The sequence below is a fragment of the Lactuca serriola genome, chromosome 5 (genome assembly GCF_051521515.1).
Source record: "Lactuca serriola cultivar US96UC23 chromosome 5, Lser_US96UC23_V15, whole genome shotgun sequence".
Lineage (NCBI taxonomy): Eukaryota > Viridiplantae > Streptophyta > Magnoliopsida > Asterales > Asteraceae > Lactuca > Lactuca serriola.
The window spans coordinates 28,907,647-28,919,722 of record NC_136412.1 but is presented as its reverse complement, the minus strand read 5'-3'; positions in this window follow the sequence as shown (position 1 = coordinate 28,919,722).

The window sequence follows — 12,076 nt, the reverse complement described above, 5'->3', positions numbered from 1 at the left end:
AGAGTGGGATTCGGATCGGGGATCCGATGGTTCATGGCTTTCTAGCCCTTATGGGTCGAGTGATTGTTGGGATTTGGGGCAGTGATGCTTCATGGGTAATTCTCGGTTGTTGAGTGTGATTATCAGAGGGTACAGCTGGTGCCCGGCTCGAGACGGTGATCAGGACACTGTAAGGAAAGAGAAAGTGTGTTTGAATTTTGATGGGTATGCCTTGAGGGACTTGGCCCGGTTAAGGCCCGGTGGCGCGTTGTGGAAGTATCTTTGGGATTGAATTGCTGTAGGCTTCTAGGACGAAGCCTAATAAAAGTGAGGGAGAATTGTAACATCCCGAAATATCAAGAGTAGAGTGGAAGGGCTAAAAGTGTAAATTGAGAAAGAGTGACTCGGCGAGTCCATGGATGGACTTGGCGAGTAGAGTTGCGATTTGGTCGCATGTTAAGTAGCCGACTCGGCGAGTCAATGAGGTGGAATCGGCGAGTAGGCGCTGAGTGGAGAAAACCCTAATTCTCGGGGTTGAGCCCTATATAAAGAACATTATGTTTTCCTCCCAGCCTCTTTATCACTCCTTGAGTCCCAGAAACCCTAAAATCATGGAGAAGCACCATTGTTGAGAAAATTAGAGCTTGGAGAGGTGGTTATTGAAGAGATCTTAGAGACGGAGAGGCTTGGAGCAATGGGCTTTGCTTGGATTCAAGTTTCATTGCAGTTGGGGCGTTCTTTTGAGGTAATATTTCGTCTTTGAGCTGCCATTTCCTTGATGCATTATTTTGGGGGTATTAGAGATTAGATATTTGGATGTGTTGGAGTTTAGAGGTTAGATCTGAGGTTGCTACCTCAGATCTGGAATGGAGGAGAGTTGGAATGCATGAAAGTCCATGTGTTGAGTGTTGGATGAAGCTATCATGTCCCAAACCTTAGCCCTAATGTGCAAAATGCATGGATCTCTTTGGATTCACGTAAATTTTGCCACACTACAGACTCGATGTATGTGGATAGACTCAGAGGGTGGACTAGGTGGACTGTAGGCCGGTGCAACAGACCAGTCACACAGTAGACCCGAAGTGCATGGCTGTTCTGTGATCGGATATGTTATGGCATGTGATGCGTGTATGGTATTTGTGGTTGGTATTTTGAGGATATCTCACTAAGCTTTCGGGCTTATAGTTATGGTTTCATGTTTTTTAGGTTCTTCAGGAGACTGTGGCAAGGCGAAGGCGTGATCGTACCGCTCCTCATGATTTCGTAGTATTGTGATTCTGGGAACACATTAAATGTTTTGTATTGAAAACCTTTTTGTAAAGATTTAATGGAGTCGAGATGTTTTTGAAAAATTTAAAATTGGTTGTATTTTTCGGTCGTTACACAGCTCCGCAGCTGTGTAGACAGCTCCTGCATCTCAGAAGGAGCCAAACGATACGATGCCTTGGCTATCGGAGCTGCACCAGGGACTAGGTCGATCCTGAACTCTACCTGCATCTCCGGAGGTATCCCAGGCAACTCCTCAAGGAGTACATCTGCAAACTCTAGTACCACGGGCACATCGCCAACCGTCGCCTTACCTGCTTCCCGGGTATGCATAGCATATGCGACAAATCATGTGCAACCCTGCTGAAGGTAGCGCCTAGCTCTCGCTGCTGAACATAGAGCTGGTCCTCGTTGTGGCCTCTCGCCTTGAACCACCAGCTCTCCCCCATTTGGGGTCCTGATCCGCACCAACTGATGAGCGTAGTCAATCACTGCCCTGTTAGGGCTTAGCCAATCCATACCAATAATAACCTTGTTCCGCCGAAACGGTATGTGAACTAGATCTACCAAGTAATCCTCCTCGGACAGCCTCAAAACACAATCACGGTAGACCTCTGAGGATTGCACAGACCAGTCGTCCACAATCTCGAGCTCCGATGGGCAATCCAGCATGCCCGAAGACTCAGGAAACTTCTTGCTAAGCGCAAGAGAAACAAACGATCGGATAGCACCCGAATCGAACAATACCTGAACTGGGATACCATTCACATGGAAAACTCCTAAACATAGCACATACATAACATATCAAAATCACAGCGACATAACATAAAAGCATAAGAAATAAATTGTACCCATCACCACATCGGGTGCAATGTGTGCCTCCTTGGCTGTCAACTGAAATGCTCGGCTCCGCACCACTGGAGCCTCTTGTTAGATAAGGTGTCTAAGTCCATAACTATTTCTGGTATGTACTTGACCCGATTTGGTATGGTCCATTTGGATTGCATGGCATCATGCATTTGGATAGACTAAAATGAGAGAAATAACACTTATGGTTTATTAATATATTATAAGTTCTAATATATTAATTATAATCTTATTTAAATAGTATTGATCAAGAATTAATTAAGTGATCAAAAGGTGACTATTTAAATATATGGGTTGATTGTGTCAGTCGCTCATACTTGTATGGTGGGCTTAATGCTCCATGGATTATCAAGTTGGGCTAAGGCTCATAAGATGCTCCATGGATTGCTCCATGGTTTTTATAGGACCCATGGGTCATGGAAATGAAAGGTCATGACAATTAGGGTTTAAATGGTGTAACCCTAATTGTAACACACTATATAAAGAACATGATATCATCTAAAATCGGCTACACTAACAAAAGAAGACGGCTAGGCCGATTTTGAAGTGTTCTACATTTCTCTCAAAGTCATTCCAAGTGTACTTGGTGTTGTGTGAGACATGTGAGGCATCACACTTGGGGTGCTAGGCTCACAAGGTTTCCAAGGAATCAAATCAACTACAAGGTATGTAATTCTTGCCATCTTTTATGTTTAAAATTCCACATGTATGCTAGATAGGATTATGAACCTTGGAAAAGTATTTTGCATGTATTTTAGAAAAACATAGATCCAAGGTTTTCTAGGGTTGCATGTACACCTTAGGAGTTTTAGAATGCTCAAAACCCTATAGTGGTATCAGAGCCTAGGCTTGTTTGTTTGATACTTGATGCAAAATAGTGAAAAAAGTCAGTTTTCTTGCTTTCTGCACAGGGGACTCACTGATTCCATGGGGGGACTCGACGAGTCCAAGTCAATATTCAACCAACTCGGCGAGTTGGTTATTGCACTCAACGAGTTGGGCATGCAGAGTACAGATTTTCGATTTTTGCTGTTGAAAATGGACTAGAAACATTACCCTAAACTGTTTTGGTGTTTTAAAACTTGTTTTAGATGGTGTAATGGTAGTTCTAATCCATTTACAATGGCTAATATCAAAATTACATGATTATATGTGTTCATATGTTCTTGAAATTTTGATATGACTATTCATCTTCTTATGAGTTCTTGATAGATCATAGGAATTACTTGTTTAATGCTTAATTCATGATCTTTATGTGTTTTAATGGAGTCCATAACTTGTCCTCAAGTTATGGATAACCAAAAGTCACTTTGTATTAATTCCATTAAAAGAACACATAAGTTACAAAAATGAAGAGTCTTCATTTTTAATAACTGATAAGTTATGAATTGAAAGGTTTTGTAAAGTTACAAAACTTGCCCTCAAGTTATGGAACATGTAAACTCATCTAGTAAACTTTAGTTCCAATCCCTAGAATTTTAAAAGTTAAAATTCAACCCTTATACTTAATAATATTATAAGTTAATAATATATATGTATAAGATCAAGTCATTTTACCGTTAGTAGGCCTCATTCATGAAGCCGGTCTATAAGGGGGGGGGGGTATAAGGTTGTTGCCTATAAAATGGCAACTTAATGGGTGTCACTCTCACCCACTGCTTCCTTGACTGGTGGAGGGTCATTAGCCGAACAGGTAGGACAATGACTTAAAAATTCTCATTAAAAAGTATAATGATTAGTATAAAGTAACTAATTGTTTTATTAATTCCCAATCTTAGTTATTTTAGGAAAATGTGAATAAGCTTCTAATCCATGATATTACACTTTGCACCTTGATTAAGTCGTTACTGGAGCGTGTGTGGTTAATCGACACACTGACTTGGACTTAACAAGGTAGGAAAAGGGTGACTAAAAGTTTTTCATAGGTCGGTGGAATGCATGTGGTTAACCGGAACATCGATTGAGTGGAAAACATTAAGGGTACCAAGTAAGTTGCATGGTTACTTCACACCTTGTTTTGTGATCCTTGGCATCGCAGTCACAAAACATGAAGGGCACACTCGAGATTGAAACATGCCATTGAAAATTTCAATGAATCTCAAAAGAATCTAGGAATTTCTAAGAACCAATAAAAACCTAATAATTCATATATCGTTTTCATGGTGGAAATTGGTGAATCGTCATTCACCTACCTTTCAAATATGTTATAGCTTAGATTACGACATCCCTATTCTTAGTTATAATATATTGTGATTGGATCCTAGCCTTAATATTACATTTGGGTGTTTTATTAAGGACTATCTCTATACCTAACCTAAACTTGTTTTTCTTCTTTTCAGAAGTCTTCAAACAATGCTGCTTCTGGCTCAAACCCAACCGGCTCCTTCTCTCTCATGAAACTTTGTGGGAGAGTCATCTTTGATGGTTCCAACTTTATGGATTGGATCCGGAACATAAGGATGGTTACTCGTTACGAGGACAAGGAATATGTCATTGATAAGGACCTGAAGGAGATTGATGAGTCCACTGCTACCCCTCATCAAAGAGATGCCACCAAAGTGGCATGTATCATGATGGCTACCATGATAGCTGAACTCCAAAAGTCCTATGAGGACTATTACCCTTTTGAGATGCACCAAGACTTGATGGACCGCTATCATCAAAGTGCTCGACAAGAGAGGTATGACATCATCTGCTCCATGATAACAACTCGAACGAAGGATGGTGAACCCATCACCGGCCACTTGCAGAAAATGCAAAGGTATGTGGACCGGTTGCTGAAACTTAATGTGAACTTCCCTGAGGAGTTGGCAATATATATCATTTTTCACTCCTTACTCTCGTGTTATGATCAATTCCGCATGACATACCACATGAACAAGGAGGAAGTTACCCTCAGCAAGCTTCAAGGACTCCTAAAGACCGCTGAATCTGGTCTTAAAGGTAAGTCAGTTGTTACCACTCCTACTTCTACTCCAAACTCCGCCCCTGTCTTGGCAATTGGGAAAGGTCGAGGTAAAAAGAGGAAGAACCCTTCGAAGGGTACAAAGGGTAAGACCCTTGAAGGCTCCTCTTCAAGTGGAACCAAGAAAGGTTTCGTCACTCCTTCTACTAACCCTGAAGAGGCTGAATGCTTCTATTGCCATGAAAAGTCACATTGGAAGCGGAAGTGCCCAAAGTACCAGCATGATATTAAGGATGGGAAAGTGAAACCCACCCATGTAGGTATTTACACAATATGTTCTAATAACTCACCCTATTCTAACTCTTGGGTCCTTGATACAGGTTGTGGAATTCACATATGTTCTGATTTGAAGGGACTAAGAAGAAGTGAGAATGTGCAGCATGGAAAGATAAACTTGATCATGGGGAATAGGAAAGCTTCACTTGTCACCAAGATTGGAGTTTATTCTTTCTTGCTAAGGAGTGGGTTTTCATTAGATTTGAATAAATGTTGTTACTCACCTGAAATGGCAAGAAATATTATTTCCTTTAATGGTTTGTACAAACAAGGTTTTACCTTTTCTTTTGATAATGAAGTTGGTGGAATAAATGCTTTTTTTTAATAATGTTCTTTATTTTAAAGCATTACCTTGTGACGGTGTGTATGAAGCTGTGTCTGTTGTAGATAACCTAGGAAATAATGTGTTGTGTATTGATTCTACTAATGATAACTTTGATAAAGCATCATTATGGCATTGTCTTCTTGGACATGTAAGCAAGAAACGCATAGGCCAACTCCAAAAGGATGGAGTCTTGGACTCATTTGACCTAAAGTCAGATGATAGTTGTGAATTATGCCTACTTGGAAAATGACAAAGTCACCCTTTACTGGTTCTTGTGCAAGGGGTGAAGGTTTGTTGGTTCTAGTGCACATTGATGTGTATGGACCCTTCAAAACTGACACAAGGGATGCTAATCGTTATTATGTGACTTTTACAGATGATTATAGTAGATATGGATATGTCTACTTAATCAAGCATAAGTTAGAGACTTTTGAAAGGTTTACAGAGTTTAAGCAAGAAGTCGAGAATCAATTGGGCAGGAACATTAAAATGCTTCGATCTGATCGAAGTGGTAAGTATCTTAGTACAGAGTTCCTCAACTATCTTAAGGAATGTGGGATTGTCTCAAAATTGACACCTCCCAGGACACCACAGTGGAATGGTGTGGCTGAGAGGAGTAATCGAACCTTATTAGATATGGTTCGTTCCATGATGAGTCGAGCTTCGCTGCCAATTTCATTCTGGGGGTATGCCTTAGAGACTGTCGTCCATATCCTTAATCTAGTCCATACAAAGAAAGTTTCCAAAAATCCTCATGAGATGTGGATTGGAAAAGTTCCTAATCTAGACCACATCAAGATTTGGGGTTGTGAGGGTTTCATGAGCCGTGAGACTCACGATAAGCTCGAACCCCAGAGTGAGAGGTGTATTTTCATCGGCTACCCACAAAAATCCTTTGATTACCTTTTCTACAGACCTAGTGAGAATGTGGTCTTTGTACGAAGAAGGGCTATCTTGAGAGAGAGAGAGAGAGAGAGAGAAAAAGAGAGAGAGTTCATAAGCCAAGGAAACAGTGGGAGGAAGATTGACCTTAAAGAAATTCAACAGTCAAGTGGTGAAGGAACTTCAAACCCTAGCAGTCAACCTGAGGAGGAAACTCTTGCTGATCCAATTGACGAGTCTGTACCTCTAAGGCATTCCAAAAGGGTTAGGAATGCACCTGAGCACTACTATGGGTTCCATATTACTGCAGAAGGTGAGACACTTATTAGTGATGAGACACTGATAAGTCTGGATGAACCTAACAACTATGCGGAAGCCATGGCAGGCCCCGAGTCTGCTAAATGGAAAGAGGCAATGGACAGCGAGGTCCAATCCATGTATGCCAATCAAGTTTGGAACTTGGTTGACAATGTACCGGGTCGTAAGAAAGTTGGGTGCAAATGGATCTTCAAGAAGAAGACCGACATGGATGTTAATGTACACACTTATAAGGCGCGAACGGTTGCAAAGAGATTTTCTCAAACACCAGGAGTTGATTATGATGAGACCTTTTCACCAGTAGCAAAGATTAAGTCTATTAGGGTCCTGTTAGCCATTTCTGCATTTCATGATTATGAAATATGGCAAATGGATCTCAAAACCTCCTTCCTTAATGGAAGTTTGGCTGAAGATGTTTACATGTGTCAGCCAGAAGGTTTTGTCAGTACAGAATACCCTAATAGAGTTTGTAAGCTTGAGAAATCCATTTATGGATTAAAACAAGCACCTCGTAGATGGAATCTTTGTTTCAACGAGAAAGTCAAAGAGTTTGGCTTTTGAAGGAGTGAAGATGAATCTTGTGTAAATGTCAAGGCTAGTGGGAGTATAGTTAGCTTTTTGGTACTATATGTGGAATACTGCTCATAGGAAATGACATCCCAACCTTGCAGGAAGTAAAGTCCTGGCTTGGGAAGTGTTTCACTATGAAATACCTAGGAGAAGCTGCCTATATTCTAAGGATAAGGATTTTGAGAGACCTAAGTAAAAGACTAAATGGACTTAGTCAGAGTACCTACTTGGATATGGTGCTGAAGAGGTTCAGCATGCAAGATTCCAAGAAAGGAGAGTTACCTATCCAGAGTAACGCCAGATTGAGTAAGACTCAGAGCCCAAGTACCGAGGCTGAGATAGCATAAATGAGTCGAGTACCTTATGCTTCCATTGTAGGCTCGATCATGTATGCTATGACTTGTACTCGTCCTGATGTGGATTTTTCCTTGAGCATGGTCAACAGATATTAGGGGAACCCTAGCAAGGCTCACTGGACTGCGGTATAGAACATTCTGAAGTACCTTTGGAGGACTAAGGACTGGGTCCTTACCCTCGGTGGGAGTGATGACTTGAGAGTTGTAGGGTATAGTGATGCTAGCTTCCAGACTGATAGGGATAATTTGCGCTCTCAGTCAGGCTAGGTCTTCACCTTAAACGGAGGAGCAATTACTTGGAAAAGTTCCAAGTAGGAGACAGTGGTTGATTCAATTTGCGAATCAGAGTATATAGCAGCAAGCGAGGCAACAAAAGAGGCGATATGGCCGAAGAACTTCATTAGAGACCTTGGAGTAGTACCAGCTATAAAGGAGCCAATGGAAATTTTTTGTGATAGTGAAAGTGCAGTTATGCCTTAGTGAAAGAACCGAGGGATCATGGGAGATCCAGACATATCGACAAAAAATACCATTTCATCAGACATCAAATAGAAGAAGGACTCTTCGTGGGAAAGAGGGTATCATCGGATGGGAACCCGGTAGATCCCCTCACGAAGGGACTGGGTCGGGTTAAGCATCTCCAGCATGTGAGGAACATAGGGCTGAAGGATGATATTAGTTTTAGTAGTTAAATAACTCAGAAATTTGTAAAGTGTAATTGAGATTTGATGATGAATAAAAGTTGTGTTTATTTATCAGTAAAGCGTTGCTATCTTTTGTCAATCGTTTACTATTATTTCGTTTGCATGTTTTGACTTCCAGAATACTTATGTTGTGTATCACATATTATTCAAATTCTCGACAGTCGGTCATATGTCGGAAGTAGATATGAATCAAGACTGTCATGAGGTTGGCTTGTAGCAAAATGGTGGTACAACACTTCATGAGTACTCATAAGTTCTGAGTATTGGACTCAACCCACGCTCACTGGTATCACTTCATGGAATTTATCTCGAGTGATCGTGAGACGGTAATATCATATAAGTCTTTAAACCTAGAGATATGACTTGTTTCCTATGAGTTGGTTATACATTGATCGTACGAAAACGCATTGGTAACTCGATGTTATAAAACGTACTTTTATGTGTGATTCAACAAGTAGTAGAAAAAGAATATGAGTCAAAGTTTATCTGTTCCTTCTTGGATTAGAAGTGATATCTGGGCCCCTTGATGACTTTTTTTGACTCATGTACCGGGCCCGGTCAGAACTAAATTGATGTGTTCGATTAACTTCTTTGTCAAACAAATCGGAAATCGGGAAACAAACTGCTGGACAAAAAGTAAGACATTGTTCCATGTATTTGTCTGGCTGATATCTAGAACAGAGGATTATATGATCACTTATCTTAAATGGCGTATCAACATCATCTCAGTTCTAAAAGACCTTGAAAAGAGTTACGATTGCTGATCGGTTCCTGAAGTCATACTTGAAGATATAGTTATTAGACTTATCCAAGTGGGAGACTATTGGATAAGGTGTCTATGTCCATACCTTTTTCTGGTATGTACTTGACCTAGTTTGGCATGGTCCATTTTGGTTACATGGCATCATGCATTTGGATAGACAAAATGAGAGAAATAACACTTATGGTTTATTAGTATATTATAAGTTCTAATATATTAATAATAATCTTATTTAATTAGTATTGATCAAGAATTAATCTAGAATTAATTAAGTGATCAAAAGGTAACTAATTAAATATATGGGTTGATTGTGTCAATCGCTCATACTTGTATAGTGGGCTTAATGCTCCATGGATTATCAAGTTGGGCTAAGGCTCATAAGATGCTGCATGGATGCTCCATGGTGTTTATAGGACCCATGGGTCATGGAAATGAAAGGTCATGACAATTAGGGTTTACATGGTGTAACCCTAATTGTAACACACTATATAAAGAACATGATATCATCTAAAATCAGCTACACTAAGAAAAGAAGAGGGCTAGGCCGATTTTGAAGTGTTCTACATTTCTCTCAAAGTCATTCCAAGTGTACTTGGTGTTATGTGAGACATTTAAGGCATCACACTTGGGGTGCTAGGCTCACAAGGTTTCCAAGGAATCAAATCAACTACAAGGTATGTAATTCTAGCCATCTTTTACGTTTAAAGTTCCCCATGTATGCTAGATAGGATTATGAACTTTGGAAAAGTATTTTGCATGTATTTGAGACAAACATAGGTCCAAGGTTTTCTAGGGTTGCATGTACACCTTAGGAGTGTTAGAATTCTCAAAAACCTACACCTCTACCTTGGCCTTCCGGCCATCCGTCACCCATGCCGACGCTGGGGTCGGCGCCGCCACTGGCGCTGCTGTCAATCTAGGGCAGTTGACCTTTTTATGGCCCCTATGATTGCAATGAAAGCAAATTAGGTCTGATATCTGAACCGTGGGAGAAGGGGCAGTACAATCCCTACCAAAATGTCCAAACATGGCCGCACTTATAGCAGTCGGAACCCGACCCAGTGCGGCAAACTCCCTCATGTGACCGACCGCACTTTCTACTGCGGCCCCGCTCCTGTTGGCCCTTCGACCTCGCGTCGAATCCCTTGGGTTTCTTCCCCAAAACCCCTAAAACCTGCGCAATATCTGACTTCCTCTTCCTGAGGTGCTCTAAATCAATCTCCCTCTCCCGCGCCCTGGAAATCATGGATTCCAAGGTCGGGCAGGCCGAATAGCTGACATGCTTCCGAATGTCGGCTCTCAACATATCATGATAGCGGGTCTTCCGCATCTCCTCATGCCCCGCATACTGGGGTACCAACAAGGCCCTTTCTCGGAGCTTGGCGATGATCTCCGCCATGGTCTTCATAGTCTGTCTCATATCCAAAAACTCTCTGGCCAGCTGCTGAAGCTCCACAGCTGGCGCAAACTCAGCCTTGAATCGGGTCATGGAATCTGACCAAGTCATAGCCTCGACGATTGGGGCTCGCAACGAATCACCAACTAACTCCCACCAATACTTGACTCGATTCCTCAAACAACCTAAAGAAAAATGGATCTTCGACCCTTTAGGACAGAAGCTCGTCAACTGCACAAACTCAATGTCTGCGATTCATCTCCTGGCAGCAATGGGGTCCTTCACCCCATGAAAATCCGGTACACTACTACCTCGGAAGTCCTTGAAGGACAGTGTGCGCGTACCTGTCTGGCTAGATGCCAAATCACTCCTAAATGCCTGGAGGCGATCGTCCATCAGCTCAACAATCCCCTCCTTGATCAACCCAAAAATGAACGGGGTCGCAAGGATACCTCTTATGATCTCAGACGCGATGAACTCATGTAGCCCGTCATCAACCTGCCCGAATCCTGCACCCGAGCCTGATCCCGATCCTGATCCTGAAGTTGATCCTCCTGCTCTATGTCATGTGATCGCCATACTGAAAATAAACACATACATGTCAGGATTATACATACCCCCAAGAGGTCTCACACACACTCCAAGTTTCCTGGTTCCATCTCGGCCCTCCTTGACCCGAGTACAGATCCTCTGCTTCCAGTAGTACGGGCCCATACTACCTTCCACGTCTATCCGTACTTTCCTCAAGGGTTGCTTCAACTTCACCAAGTCCCTATACCGATACCCTTTCCTACTAATCTCATCCTAGGCTTTCCTAGGGTACTCTCCGACCTACTCTCCGCCATTAGTTGCACCAGGAGTCCCTACTTCCCTTCCCTAACTTGCTTGAGAATATTGTTACATATCCGCTTAATAGTTAGTTAAAGTTAGCCAGGACCCCTTAAGCACTAAGCAAGCAGCATTCGTGCATCGAGTAACCACATCAGGCATAACCTAATCAGGCTATCCTACCGTTGACTAAATAGTCGTAGCATACAACTCATACAACAGGCATTCAAGGGATCCTCTAGATCCTTAGCCCTACTCTTGCATGCAGTTCTCAAAATCATGAATCATACACATAACATAACAAGTATGGGTATCTTGGGGAAAACTTGAGCTCAGCCGGTCGCACGCATCACACACCTTGTCTTTTCTCAAAATTCCTTAACTTAAAATTTTAGAACTGTTTTTTTCCTTGAAAAATCTTTTAGTCCCTCGATTTGAGTCTAAACACCCCTGAGGGTGTGTCCGAATCCCTCAAACCAGGGCTCTGATACCAACTTGTAACATCCCAAAAATCAAGGCCCAAAAATTTCATTTTTAATTAAGTGGTTTATAAAATAACTTATCAAGACATTGCTAAAATTTTT